Below are 16,316 nucleotides of genomic sequence, written 5' to 3' on the forward strand. Positions count from 1 at the left end.
TTCCCCCATTCATGATACTTTTATTGATGACACTATTACAGATGTCCCCATTTCCCCCTTTTTTGTTTGCTTCCACCCATTTCCCCACCCACCCTTCCCTGTAGCCAAGGCCACACTGTCTATGTCTATGAATTAGGCATATACCATATTTTTCAGAATATAAGACATACCCTTTTTTCCTCAAATTTGGGAGGAGTAATGGTTGTTAAAGCTGCTGTTGAGTTCTGTTTATATTTACATTAGTGAAAAACTATGTTATTTATGTCATTAAATATTTTACCACATTTTTTGCTTCAAAAATTTTTTCCATATTTTCCTCCTCTAAAACCTAGGTGCGTCTTATGGTCCAAAGAATACGGTATGTTCTTTGGCTGATCCCATCACCTTCTTTAATCCAGTCCTCCCTTCTCCAGTTCCACTTGACAGCTGTCAGTCTGTTCCATGTGTCCATGCCTCTGGCTCTATTTTGTTGCTGTTGCTGAAGAACTTGAGCAAGGGTGTGCAGTGCACACAGCAGCAAACTGAGGGGTCAACCTCACTTTTCAATCAAGTATTTCTACCTCAAGACAGAGCAAAGACCTCTCCATCCACTCTGGCCCAGAGTTTGTATTCTCAGCACCACCCCTCCACCCCCCACCACCACTTTCTCCCCAGTGCCTCATACCCTTCTATTCATGGTCTGGGAGCTGCTGGTGAAGAAAGCCAAGACATGCTCCGAAGTGCCTGATTCTTATCTCCCTTGGCTCAAAATGGATTTCCCAGAAGAGCTCTGCCTGTCATAAATCAGTTTCTTAGGGCTGCCACAGCAAATCACCACAAACTCCTTGGCTCAAACAACAGAAATTTGTTCTCTCACAGTTCTAACAGCCTACCAGTCAAAATCAAGGGCCATGCTCTTTCTGGAGGCCCCAGAGGACAATCTTCCTTTACGTCTCCCAGCTGCTGTGACTCCTGATGTTCCTTGGCTTGTGGAAATGTAACTACAACCTCTGCCTCCATCTTCTTATGGCCTTCTTCCCAGGGCCTCTCGGTGTCTTCTTCTCTACCTAAGGTCTAAAGGGCATCTGCTGGCATTAGATTTAGGACTTACTCTAATCTAAGAGACTTCATTTTGACTTCCTTATATCTGCAAGTATCCCAATTCCAAACGAGATTGCATTCACAGATAAAAGGGTTTAGGCTTTGGACCTTTCTTTTTAGGGCCACTCCTCAACCCACTGTACCCAGTGTCCAGCATCCTTTCCAGAAACTCTCAGTGCCTTCATTTCTCTGGGTTTCATTGTTCTGCCTGTCCTTCAAACACATTGAAGGGACTCTACAAAGCTTGCTTCCTGGGGCAAAGAACAAGGAAACAGCTAAAAGACCCCTCTGAACAACAGTGTTTCACTGTAGTTGTGTACCCTGAAAGCACGGAAATCTACAAGGTGCTGCCCCTTTACAACTGCCTCCTCTCTGCCTTACCTTCCTTCCATGGCACTATGGCATGTATAATAGAAAGGAAACCCCCTTTCATGTCTCATATTCACCACTGTATTGGATACTGTCCCATTGTCTTTCACCCACACTCCCTCCATTGAAATTGAATCCCCAGCCCTAGTAGACCCAGGTCAGATACAGAGATTGTGATTGGGCCAGACTCAGACACTTGTCCTGGGGATAGATCCATAGACTGGGTTAAGCTAATCAGACTCCTTCCAGGAAGATAAAAACTGAGAAGCCTGCAGACTGAGCAGATGGCACAGGGATGGGCCGCAAGGTCTTGTACATTCTGAATTGCTCATCATGTTGGGGTGGCAGCCGTGTTGGGCTGCAGCAAGCACAGGAAACCTGACTCTAAGGGGGTGGATGTGTAGAGAGCTATAGACACAAGAGACCATTTGGTCTGAGGACGCAAGTAAGAGAGAGATACTTAGTAACTTCCCACCTTCCTTACTTCCTACATGTTATTTTTGAACATGTCCCTTATTTTTCTACAAATCTCCTTTTAACTCAAACAGGCCTGGGTGAGTTTCTGTTCTTTGTTACCAATAAACAACCCAAACCATTTCTGCCTCATAATCTGTCACCTGTAGAAGTCCAGCCTCATGGGAAGAGTACCTTATAAGAAAGAGGAATTCCATTAGTTGTTATTAAAAAATAAATAAACAAACAACAAGAAAAGAAGAAGACCCAGTGAGCAAACCCTTCTTAGGCCATTATAGTTTTAAAAATTGGTGTCATGGTTTATAAATTACTTGCTTGTGAATTGTGTCAATATAAGTTATTCTTCCCTTTAAGAATCTGTTCATTTGTGGAAGAGTTAATAAAGTTATGTTTCTGAGTCAGAAATTTGGGGTGATGACCACTACAGTCACAAGCATTTGATTGGCATCTTGGCAGATCTACACCTCCTTACTTCATCTGCTACAGAAGGTTTTGCCAAAATGAGCAAATGGAAATGGGAGGAGGGAAAGAGAGCCAAGTGTCTGATCTTAGATAAAGCTGACCTACCTAAGGCCTGGACGTAGAATTTTAGGTTTGGGTAATTATTTGTGTTTTGAGGATACAGTAGGGGTAAGATGCTCATGATAACATTTTGCCTTTTTAACATCTCCTCTTACTCCCCCCCCCCCCAAATATATATGAGGAGCAGAGAAATTCAAAGGAAATACCCAATCCTAGAAATGGTAGGTACATAACAGTTAATCTTCTCCATTTTGGGGGGAAGAGAGTGTCAGATTAAAAATGGCTTGAAAATTCTGTTGTCCATAAAGTTAAAATGCATGTGGAGAAGGCTGAAATGTCACCTTTTTGTGCCCTGCTTTAAAGTTCACATATTGGGACCAGGGAGAAGAAGGGAGAGATTTGATACATCAGTGCCAGCTTTTTCCATGTGACACTATGTAACTGAGTAAGAGGCACTGAGCTCTCCATCAGGGTAAAACTGTGGAACTTCAGAGGATCTGCTAAGCCATAAATAAACCTAGCCTAACCACTATGGTTGAATTTTCTTTTCCCTTTCTCTCTCAGTAGTCAAAAGCATCTTTCTACGAAAACTTTTTTATCTCATTGCAAGTCTTAAGTAATGTGGATTTCTTAATATGCAAAATTAGAATGGCAAAGCCTACTTACTGGGGGGGATCTGGAAGATGGAATAAAATAGCATTTTTCTGTGGTTCTCAACCTTGGACTTACACAACAATCACCTGGTAGTCTATTGAAAAATAGGAAGGATGAGGTTCTGTTCTCACCCAATCGACTCAGACTCTGTGAGAGTGGAGCCTGGGCATCAATATTTTTTAAAATGCCTCATGTTTTGGAACCTGTAAGCACTCGGTACAGAGCAAGAGTAAGGGTCTGGTCTTTAAATCACTGTTAACTTGATGTAACAGCTATTTACAGTGCAACATGGGAAATTTGTAACAGTGGGAAATTGTAAGACATCCCACCATTCATTCATTCTTTTGGCATTGTTTCTGTAAATTCTGACTCTGCTAATACATTGCTTGTGAATGAACAGCACGTTTGCATAAGAATCCTAGGAACTAACTGCTCAAAAGATACAGACTCCAGCCTTCAGGCAGCCCAGCTCCGGGAGATGTGCTGACCTTCAGCTGTGGAGCCAGGATGACTAAACCAGGATACTGCACACGGGACCATCACTTGCCTCATCAGAACGGACTATGCTCCCTGCATATAGAAAAATTTTCAACCCTGTTTCTTGATCTTTGTGTTCTGCTCCCTTCTTCCTAATTATAAAAGCCTCTCTTTCTACTGAGCTGTGGAGATGTGGATCTCTTTGAGACGTAAGTCCCCCATCTTCCCAGGCAAAGGGCTTTGAGACATGAGTCCCCCATCTTCCAGATGGCCAGCGTCTGAAAATATACCACTTTCCTTCATATCAGCACCTGCTTCTTGAGTATTGGCTTTCATAGCAACATGCAGCTGGACCTGCATTAGGTAACATTGAGACTCTTAGGAAGAAAAATAAAATGTGTGAGTGTGTGTGCTGAGTGCTTCCTGATTAGCTAACCTGTAGAGGGGAAGCTCACTACTAGACCCTACCAACCAATGAAGCTATGTAGCTTACCCCGTCTTCATGTTCTGTTAGCAGGATTGTGTCAAGTAGTAATGTCAATTGGACACTGATTATGTAAAATGATGTAAATTCTGGTCGTTCCAGTTTAACTCTCCTAAAGTTACATCAAAAAATTGGGACATTACAACACATTCCTGATTAATAGACAATGGATAAAATTAAACCTCTGCAGATACTTCATTTTTATCGAGGTCATGGGGCATATTTCTTTACTAAGTGTGGGATCCTCTTAATACACAATAAAGGTCAATTTAAAACCTCATTTAGCTTGAGCATAGGTGGATTTCGGATTCTGTGGACTACACTGAAAATAGCCGAAGCGCCCAAATTAGACATCAGATAAAAGTTGGATGCTGTCTTCCCCTTTCACTTGCAGTCTTCAGCCTGTTATCTTTTCCCAGACATTCATTCAACACCTTCCGTCACTAAGTCTTCTCAGTTCCATAACTTATCAGTAAGTGTCATAATTAATAAATGATCAAACATAAAGCCAGTTGAAAATGATTTATAAACCTTAGTGATGAATGCCTGAGTTCATATGGCCAAACTCTTGATATTAAAATATCCAATATCTCATGGCTTTCATCCATTTCCAAGCCATAGGCCAATAAACATTTTGTATGATTAAAAGGTAAAAAAAAATAATATCTATAAGCATAAGCAAAATTTTTTAAAGAAAATTTATTGTGTGCTTACAGAGATCAGACATCATGCTAGAAGATGGGGAAAGAGCACTGAATAAGAAAGAGCCAGACCTTACTCTTATGAAGTTAACAACTAAGTGTAGGAGACAGAGTTTATTAACAAATAACATATTATTGTTTAATCAAATCATACAGTTATAAGGAGTTCTGTGAAAGAAACAAAGTTCTGTAAGGATGTATAAATAGAGGGTTTAGCTTACTCAGGGTATCATGGGAAGTTGCTCTAAGAAATTGACATTAGAACTTAGCCCTGAAGGGTGGTTGGCCAAACAGAAAGAGAGAAAAGAAGTGTTTCACACTAAGGATATAGCAAGTCCCAAGGTCCTGAGGCTGGGTGGGGCCTAGTAAGAGAGATCATAAGAAAGCGAGAGTATTTTGAGTAAAGAAAGCTCAAGACGAGGCAAACTGTGAAGATAGGAAGGGGTCAAATCACATAGCTCCAAAGTGGGAAGCCAATGCAGGATTTTAGGCGAAGAAGCAAGATGATACATTTTGCATTTGAGGAACACTGGTTGCCTGGAGGGTACAGACTGGGGTGGCAGGTGGGAGGTACAGAGGCATGAGTGGACACAATGAAATGAACTAAGATGCTATTGAAGTCTGGAGAGAAGATGATGATGAATTAGAAGAGGGTGGTAACTGCAGGAACAGAGAAAAGTAGAAGAATTCAGGAGATATTTAGGAAATGAAATCGTTTGTCCTAGAGCAGGGGTGTCAAACTCATTTTCACCAGGGGCCACATCAGCCTCGTGATTGCCTTCAAAGGGCTGAGTGTAACTTTAGGACTGTATACATGTAACTACTCCTTAACAGTTAAGCAAGAGCTCGGTGCTGCCACCGGGCAGAAACAAGGTGCCGGGCCGGATAAAACAAGGTGGAGGGTCGGATTCAGCCCTCGGGCCTTGTGTTTGCCACCTGTGCCCTAGAGGCAAAGGGCAAAGGTCTTTTTTAGGAAAAATTACTTTTATCTTCCTGAACATTATTTGTTTTATCTGTAACATAATTTCACTTCCTAGATATAACTCAAATCTATCTTATATATAAACCCTAAATTATCTCATTTGTGTGTGTGTGTGTGTGTGTGTGTGTGAGAGAGAGAGAATACAGTCAATATTCTAAGTCATAACCACCAGTTCCAATATCATCTCTAAACTTCCATCTTAAGAAGCCTTAAGAGAACTCTGATGGGGAAAGGCTGGACACTAGATGGATAACTACGCCAAATTCCACCTTTAACACTGGAAAAATAATAACTTACAGCACCTACTCTATTGCCCACAGTGGCATTGCATTTATACAGAAGAAGCAACCAATATATGTAAATATTAGGTTAGCCAAAAAGTCCACTTAGTTTTTTCCTGTAAAATAAAAGACATATTTTTCATTTTCATGAATATCTTTATTGATTTGTATATCTTGAATATGTTGGCTATCTCACAACATACTCAAAATAATGCTGATTGTTCTCGATTAATGGTATAATGCTGATTGTGGTATAATGCTGATTGTTTTCAATTAATGTCTCAATTGATCACTATCAATTTCACCCAGTCTACCTGACCATGGAGGACTGTTCAGGGAGAAATCTGCAGCACAAAACCTTGCAAACCACTTTTGACACATTTGATCACTCACCACAACTTCTCCATAAACTTGCATAAATCTTTTTTTGTGTCTCAGTTGTGCTTTTACCTTTCTTGAAATAATAAAGCATAATATACTGAAAATGTTATGCATATTTTCTTCCATTGTCAATATTAAAATGGCTATACAAAAATCCACCAATATTGATGTTTTTTTAATGAAGGCTGATATTGACAGCTGTCACAGTACAATCTGACAAAGTTGTTTGAATGAAGTTAAAGACAACTAAGTGCTACTAGACCCAACTTATGGGAAAAAAAAACAAACACTTTTTGGCCAATCCAATACAAATTAATATTCTTATCTAACATGATTGAAAATGAAATATTCTGTTTTATCAAAGACATGCCAAATATGGATTACCAGCATTCCAAGAATGAGCACATGATATAGTTTTGGAATGTAAGTGCTCCAGGGATATAGTAGAACACACAAAGATACCTATTTCTCACAATGGACCTTGGAAAAATTACTTTTAACCTTCCTGAACATTATTTGTTTTATCTGTAACATGATAATACAATTTATTTTATAGAATTCTTCTGTTACTTAAATAAGATAATATGTTACATTAGTAGCTTTATTAGAGTTTCTGCTATATAGTGGGTATAAAAGAAATAGTAGTTAAGCCCTGGCTGGCATAGTTCAGCGGATTGAGCACGAGCTGTGAACCAAAGTGTCGCAGGTTCAATTCCCAGCCAGGGTACATGCCTGGGTTGTAGGCCATGACCACCAGCAACCGCACATTGATGTTTCTCTCTCTCTCTCTCTTTCTCCCTCCCTTCCTTCTCTAAAAATAAATAAACAAAATCTTTAAAAAAAGTAATAGTAGTTAAGACTATTATACTGAGAGTCATCATTGTGAATAGTAATTATTATAATTGTGCAGGTTACCTGAAAGTTCCAGTTTAGTAAGTGCTGTGTTTTTAACCCCAACTATGTTATTTGGGATTGACTAACTTCAGGAAATTAGAAACTTGGCTGTTTAAAAACCAAGTTTGTGGTACATTATTGTGATCTCTGGCACACCCCCATGCCCTCCTAAAGAATCCGTAGAAGTCTGATTTCCATCTTTGCATTTTCAGTCAATGTCAAAAGCTACCAAACACTGCCAATTTATACAGCTTGTGTAATACTAACAAAATTTCCACCAAAAGTTATGCTATTGAACACGTTCTTTTTAAAAGAGGTAACAGGTCTGAACAAAGATTTTTTTTCAGAACATATTACTATCTCTAATGTAAAGATCATGTATGTATATAATTCATGTAAGATTAGTCTGCTTAAATTGTCAAGATGACTACTTATAAATTTAAATCCAATGCTTAATAACATACCCTTTATATATAATGTTGACAGTATATCTCTTTAGCTATGAAAGCATTAAACTGGTTATCTCATGTGATTATTAAATGTTAAATTATGACTACCCTTTGTATTTTATTAATCACAGAAATTAAAATAATTAAAACTTATATTGGGTATTTATATTTCAGAGTTTAGATATTTAATACCAGATTGAAGTAAAAAAAATACATTTTGAAATAGGAAAATATTTGTGGATGTTATTTAGAACAAGTTTCAAGTGTACCATTTCTTCATACTTTACTATAAAGGAACTATTCTCACTCCTTTGACTATAGATAGCAAATATATCATAAGAAATAATATAATTTAATTTTTTTAATTTAAAGGAGAAAAAGTAACCCAAAAGTGTCTTTTAACTAAAATACATAAATCTTTAACTAAAAATCATTCTCTAGGTTTAAACAAAAATAAAACTCATTTCTAATCTATGGTATTTCTATTAAGCAATAAATTTGGGACCCTCCCTGTCATTTTTTCAAATACCCTCCCACTTGCTGACCTAACCAAAGCCTTGCTGGCCAAGCGTATTTTTTCTCCAAGCAATCCAGACCTGACCTCTAATTCCTCATAACCATCAAAATTCCATGTCCCATCCTCATAAGACTCTGGCCTGGGGGGCAGTGGGTGGCAAGGGTTATCAGCCAGGTAAATGTGTTCTTTATGATGTATCAGCCAAGCTAATATGTGACTGCCTCCTAAGTGACACCATGCTGCACACTTCTCTGTTGGTGAATCCTAAGAAATGAAGCTGATGTAACATTCAGACCATGTGGCAGCCCAGTGACAGTGACACTTTGGGTCACATAGGTAAATATCCACTTCTGAAGACCATGTTGCCTTCTCTTGGAATGTGTATGAGCCTTCATCATTTTTAGACCAGAATTGGCTACCTTCTCCCCCGAAGCTAAACCTGCCTATATCCTCTCTTCTCAAGACTTCAGATATTATCTTTATAAGGATGACCCTTGAATCTCTATCTCTAGATTTAACTTCTAGTACCTTCCAGTCTCCAATTTCTTAGTACCTATTGAACATTTCCACATGGGCATCCTGCTGGTACCTCAATCTCAATATGCCTAAAATGGAACTTCTCCCCTCCTGGCACTCCCCCTCCTCCACCATCTCCGTACCTTAATTTCTATGTTTGCTATTAATGGTATCTCAGTTTTCCAGGTAGTTTAGCTCAACATTATATGCTTATCACTGATTGCTCCCTCTTTCCCCTTTCTCTTCCGTATACATTCAACTACCAAGAGTGTAAATGAAATCATGTAAAGAACAGAAACACAGCACCCTAATGAACTCTGGGCTGGCCAGACTCTATGGGGAATTTGATTCTAGATATCTTTCTTGGTACTTGATTTCAGGTAGAATAAAGTTGATACATGAAAAGGCATCTAGCAAATGGTGACTATTCCAAAACCATAGTAGGCGGAAACAAGGTTGGTTGTCACAGACAAGAGAAAACATACCGGGTTTTCGAGATGCCAAATTTAGCTGTGAGCACAGTCACCAAGCTGTGAATTTTCAAAAGAAATATCTGGAACTGGGTACAGGACACAAAGCCCTTTACCTAGACTGGGAATTCATTGATAAAAGTGCTAGATTGTTGGATGAGAAGGGAGGAATTGTGAAGCGATTTCTTCACAGAGAGTTATACTATCCGTTGAAATCCTGCTATTCCAGTGCCCAGGCTAGGGCCTAGTCTTCTTAGCTCCATAAGGAGAGCTCTACATCCATTCCCTACACGTGGAGGACTGAGGGGATGGTCCCCTACTTGTCATTTGGAAAGTTACAGTGCGCTATGCTTCCCCAGCAAATGACCGTCTGGGAAGTAACCGTATTTACTCAATATGTCAACATGAAGGTGACTGGTCTGTGAAACCCAGAGACCAGATGAATTAATTACCTGTGGGAACTGAATCTGAAGTTACATTGAAAGATATTCTGACCAAGGGGGTGGCCCACTGGGATGATGGTCTCCAGAAGTAAAAGGTAATGATGGGTACCACCGGGGGCTCTAGTTGAAAGAGGTTAACTGAACTAAAGAAATCACATTAATTTACCACATTAAATGAAGTGCAGTGAGTTGGCTCAAAGGAGAATCTGCAAACTGCTGTTGTGCAAAGCATGGTCCATGGCCTAGCACCATCTGTATCACTTAGGGGCTTATTAGAAATGTGGAATCTCAGATATCACCCAGGCCTACTTAGTTAGAATTTTCATTTTAATTAGATCTACACATAATTCATATGCATATTAAATTTTGAGACTTGGGAACCAGGGTATGGGGGTACCAGTCAAGTGAGAACTTCCCTGTCCCCCTTAACTTTCCTTCTCCTCCCTGCTTAGGTCTCCATGTTTGGAAACAGCAGATAGATAGAATTGGGGAGATGAGCAATGAAGAGAACAGGAAAACCTGCTTGCTGCTGGAAGGCAAGAGGGTAGAAGGTGAGGACAGGAAGATGTACTTCCAACAAACATTGAAGAAGCAATAGATACATTTCATTGAACACTTTAAACCAGGGGATTGTGTCTGTGTTCACACCTTAAAGTGACCATAGAATTTTATTTCCTAACAGTGACCAGAAGCGCCATGGTACTGCCCGAGCAGGGTGGGGATCACTCAGAGCAGGCTTGAAAGGAAGCAAGAAACAAGAAGAAACAACTCTGAAGACTATGAGTCCTGGCATTTCTGGTTACCATTTCACACTGGTAACACTTGCCTCCTCATCTTTGATTGATGTCATGTAAAAAAGCACTGAACACTAGCCAACTGGCAGGCATTACTAAGAGAGAGATTTTTGCCTATCAGACTATAAGAATCTTCTATAATTGCTAACAGTGTCTAACCAGAAGAGAGATGCACATTGCCGTACTCCTGAACTGGCTCAGGCAAAATGGCCCTCTAATCAAGGATGACAAATGGAGACCTTCTCTTTTGGTTGGAGATGAAGTTTACATTGATTCTGAGGATCTATAAATTGCACTGCAGTACAATGTGTGGGACTATCTGCCTCTCTGTCAGTGACCAGACCATTCCACAGGCTTTTTGACTGTTTATATCTATGGCTCTTTCCATTTTTCAATCTCTTCCCTTGATATCAGCTTGTCAGCTATTAGATATCACTTGCTTCCCACTCATTCTTAATTTTCTATTTCTAACCATCTGCGGGCTGCAAAAACACATGGCCCAGCTTGAGAGAACTCTGTACAAACAAAATAAACAAACTGCCTGTGAAGCCCTTCCTTATAAATAGAGAATTTGGACTTGGTGTCATCTACCTGGTCACTCAGGAGTCTTCTCTGCTTCTCCTCAGGTTCTAGTGAACTTGTTCTATAGGCAAGGGAGGTACCAAGGGAAGGTAATTGATTGACCTTGTACATTCAGCAAACTCTAAATTGTTCTAAGCATCCTTGCATTGCCAGTAGTTTAATATAACAATCTCAGATCTCTGGCTGCAAATTTGGATTCTCTTAGTAGTAGCTAATAATCACAGGGGAGATCCTTAGTCTCCAGGGCCTTTTTCTTTTCACCTTTAAAATAGAGGTAATAAGAATTTGCAGGGCTGCAGGAAGCAAATGAGGCAATGTTTAGGGGGCACATGGCATGTCCAGGTACCCAATAATTTTAGTTCCCTTTCCCTACTCAGCTTTGCCTTTTCTTCAACTCTTGGCACTATAATGCATGCAGGATATAAAATAAACTGAAGTATTTGGAGAGAGCTGGAACACCATGGCATATGAGCAGCAGTTCAAAGACCTGGAGATGTTTGCTTTGAACAAGGAAAGACCCAGCAAAGAACTGTAGCCTTCAAAGGCTCAAAGGAGGGGCTGGCGGAAGAATAAAAGAATTCTTCCTCTTTATTGTTATTCTCTATTCTATCCCAAGTTGTCCATCCACATGGCTACCACCTCATGCCAGATAATTATTGTTTCTCACCAGGGACACTGCAGCCATCTCCATACTGGTCTTCCTCGACCTACTCTTGCCCTACCTGCCTTCAGTCTATCCTCCACATGGCCTCCACAGTGACCTTGGGAAAATATCACATTGGCTTTGCCCTGCCTTGGTTTAAAATTGTTCAGATCCTCTTTGACAAAAGCCAAGGTCCTTAGCACCCAAGGGCATTCACTTCTGTTACTCAGCCTTATTTCCCACCCTACCATGGGTTGCCTCCCATATGCGGCCTGCCCCACCCCCCACACTCACATATGCCTTGTACTTACCAAAACCAAACCATACGAAATTCTTTAGAGATGCTTAGCTGTCTTACTGTCTTCATGCCTATTTGTCTGGACAGCCTCCAGCTTGCCCTTGGGGTGAAATGCTTAAAATCAACTCATCTCCTCTGAGAAGCCTTCTTGTTCTGTTCTCTGACCCACCTTCCACCCACAGAATTAGTCACTCATCTGTCCTACTTCCACATCTCTGTTGTCAATAGTGCGTACACCGTACCTGTGTGTCTCTCCTCTTGACTGTGAGCTTCCTTACCACACACACTTGTACCCTTTCTCCAGTCCCAGTGCAGTGCCAGGGGGTCACCACATCAACATCATAGCTCCTAACCTTCAGCACAGTTTGAGATGTCAGCAGGAGGCTCAGCAGTAAATGCCATCATTGAGGTGTCTTCTACCATGAGGAGTCACTATCTTCAGGTTATGGGATCTTTGGAGGATACCATAATTTATAAAACTGACCTTTAATTTGGAAACGCTACCATAAAGTGGAAGGATTACATCAGAACAGAGCTTCTCAGGCTTAACGTGCACAAGACTCACCTATGAAATCTTGCTAAAATGTAAATGCCAATTTAGCAGATCTGGCTGGGGCCTGAGATTCTGCATTTCTAACAAACTCCCAGGTGCAGCTGATGCATCTTGTGCGGCAAGGATTATACATTATACATTCAGCTGGGACTTGAAGGCTGGGTTTAGGATAAAATTGAAGCCAAAATCCTAAAAGTTAATGTTTTAAAAATCCAAGCAAAAAATAATTATTATATCCATGGTGGGAAAATGGAAAGTGCTTTGCACAAATGGTATTTTAAGGTAACATTTCAGCAATCCAAATATTAAGTAAGGCAGGAAATTTAAAACATGTATATGAGCTATACACTTGTTCAAAAGCACTTTCGATTGGTTAATTAAAATAATTGTTTTCAAGGAGTTGGCAGACTATGTGTAGAAGTAGAAATTCAAAGCTACTTAAAAGGCTGAAAAAAAATAAGTTACTAAATGATAATTTCCAATTGTTAAAGTAAAAGCTTTGGATTTAACTGGAAAAGATGTTAAGTGAATTACTTTTAAAAATGAATAGAACTGCTCCTCCTCCAGAGGTTTCTATGGTTTCATTTAATACTTTTGCTATTAATAAATACATAAATGGATTTGAAAATAATGGACACTAATTAGAAGGAGAGTAACAAAAGGTTCGAATAAGTTAAAAACTAAAAAACTGTTTCATGCTCTTCTTGTCAATGACTCATAACAGAAAAGCTGTGGAAAATATTATTCATTCATGTTGCCTGGTAGTCAAGTGATAACGAAGCATTTCCAGATCTTCAGTCTTAGGAAATTCTTGGCTAAGTATGAAGAGATAGAGAGCTGGCACATAGGGAGTATTTAACTTACCAGGCTGGAAAGACCATGGAGTTAATCAACCATTTGGAGGGCAGGGGTCCACACTCATTTCATCAGCCACATTTCTGTTAATAAACTCCTGTAGTATAAACATCTCTCATAGAGACCCAATGCTGACATAATGACTTTAATCCATAACACCAAGCTGCATACAATAACATTCGCAGCCTTTGCATGCATGTGAGAACAGACTGCAGTATTCAAAGGACAATACATTTTATGGGAAAATGCCACAAGCTGCCATCTCCCATCGCTAGCAAATGTGAACTTCTTCATCACTAGCAATGTGTACTTTGCACTTTGCTTGAAAGCTGAGAGTTTTCAAAATAAATGACTATTGTTCTCTCCTTACACAGGTCTGCTGACACCACAATTAGTTCCCCACTCCAGGAAGAAGGTATCAGCATGTGCTTATTCACCAGAGTCACGTATGTTTTCTTGCAATGGTTTGTCGACGACCACAAACACATTCATTATTGGGTTTGAAAGTAAGATCCCTCCTTTTCCTTGAGCCAGGCTGTACTCGACGGCCCACAATGAATCCTGTTGGACAATGCCCAGTGTGGCTCAGTGCCAAATTCTGTCACCTTGTCTGGAAACCCTTCCAAAATGAGTGCCAAGAAACAATAATTATTTCTTCTTAAAAAATTAAATGTATTGGGGTGATGCTGGTTAATAAAATCATATTGGTCTCAGTTGGAAACTGAGAAAATTCTATGATACCTCATCTGTATATTGTACTGTGTGTTCACCACGCCTAGTCAAGTCTCCTTCCATCACCATCCATCCTGCTTCTACCTCCCTCACCCCCTTTCCCTCTGGTAATCACTTTACTATTGTCTCTGTGTCTATGGGTTGCTTTGTTCTGTTTTGTTTGTTTAATCCCTTCACCTTTTTCACCCAGCCTCCCAACCCCCTCCCCTCTGACAGTTGTCAGACTGTTCCCTGTTCTCCGTCCCTTGGCATTGGGTTTGTTAGTTTGTTTTGCTCATTCGATTCCACGTGTAAGTGAAATCATGGTTCTTTCTAAGAGAGCAAATTTACTGAATAGCATCTTGACAGATAGAGAAACCAAGAGCATTTAGAGAAGACCACATGAGATCTGAATTGCAGATATCACCAACAAAACTGATCTTAGAAAAAAAAAAGAGAGGGAACATTTCTTTCCCAGAACAAATACAAACAAACCTCCTTGCTGCTTCTCTTTCATCTAAGTCAGGACACTAGAACCCCTTTCCTCACAGATCTATACCCAGAGGAATAGTCTATTGAAACAATGAAAATACGAGACCTGCCCCTGCCCCACCCCTGTTGTGTTATGCTAGCATTAGAAAACATAGGTACACTTCACTCTTTGGAAACAATTCTTTCATTGTTTTTTTTTTTAATTTTTCAGCAGAAGGGATTAGCATGAGTTTTTGTCACTCTTACAAATAAGAGTTAGTGTAAAAGCTTAGTTGGCTACAGCCAACTAGTGAGGTCAGTGCTCTGAATTCAGTCCTGGGAATGACAAGGACAACTTAGATTTAAGCTGCATAGGCTAAATCCTCTTGTCAAATGTGAACACTCAAACCTATTGTTCTCAAACTTCTCTATACAGGAGACTCACTGTGCTTCTCCCCGTACCGTGACAGTCGAGTATGGCTTAATATATCTACTTTTTTAACTGTCACCCCATATGGGGTTGATGCAGGTGGTCTGGGTCCTTGCTTTGGAAACTCTCCTAAAGTCACTGGTCTGTGCAAAATTACATGCACTGGGGACACAGATGATACGGGAAGAGAGTAAATGGAGCTCTTGGCAAAGCTATAGCCCCCACTGAACAAAAAGCCTAAAGAATGATCACCTAGAATTCAAACAACATGTAAGACAAATTGCAGGAAAAGAGCACTGATTTAGATCAAAAAGTACCTGTCTAGAAATAAGTAATACACTCTTTTGCCTTAAAGACTCTCCTAGTGAAAGAACCCAGAGAGAGAGCTGTCAGTCTTGTTCAGAATTATAGCAGTTGGTTTAAACTTAAATGCATGAACACTTCCAGGAACTGTTGGACTAGACGTATAAATAGAAAGCAATAACAAAAGCAATATATCATAAGAGTTAAAGCAAAGTATTTTAAACATCTTATTATCTTGGAGTGGGGAGGAAGGGGGTGGGGGTAGAATCAGAGATTTGCCCTGCTTACTTCTATCACAACCTCGACAATCGAAGGAAGTGTCTGGATTTCTGGGTGTTCCTCGGAAATTCTGGTCTCAGTGAATTGAGAAAGGGTGTATGCAGGAAGTTGATATGTACCTATCTTTTCCATCTACTACATTATTAATGCAGCTCCACGCTTTAGAACAAGAATTGGCAATAGGTATTATTTCCAGGAGGAGTGGCTGCTTACAGGTAAAAGTTTAGGAGTTGGGTCGGGGTGGGGGGCAGATTGGAGGTGGTAATGAGGTTACAGGTGTGCTGTCATGGGTACAAGCCCAGAAGAGAAAAGGCAGTGAATGCCCCTATTTCTGCTTTAGACTGAAGTTTTTCTGAGATCTGTTGCTCCCTAGGTGATTAGAGGTGGGAGTTGTAGGGAGAAAGGTGATAGAAGGGTGAAACTGGGCTTTTGATGGATGTCTTAGGTAGGGTCCCCCTAAAGCAGACGGAGAGAAAGATGTGGCACAAGAGTTGATTTACTGAACAGCAGGTGATCCCAGGTGACAATCCCTTTGGGGAACTTTGACTCACTGTAGAATATACTTCAGCACTGTCCCAACTGAGGGGTGAGGCAGCTGGGTTACTTTCCCACCAACTTTCTTCTGTGGCTGGTGGAGGGTGGCTCCCAGGAAGTGCTATCTCTGAGGCTTTTCTGGTCTGTCCCATGCATGGATTAGGTGAAC

The sequence above is a fragment of the Phyllostomus discolor genome, chromosome 7, assembly GCF_004126475.2.
Source record: "Phyllostomus discolor isolate MPI-MPIP mPhyDis1 chromosome 7, mPhyDis1.pri.v3, whole genome shotgun sequence".
Taxonomy (NCBI): Eukaryota; Metazoa; Chordata; class Mammalia; order Chiroptera; family Phyllostomidae; genus Phyllostomus; species Phyllostomus discolor.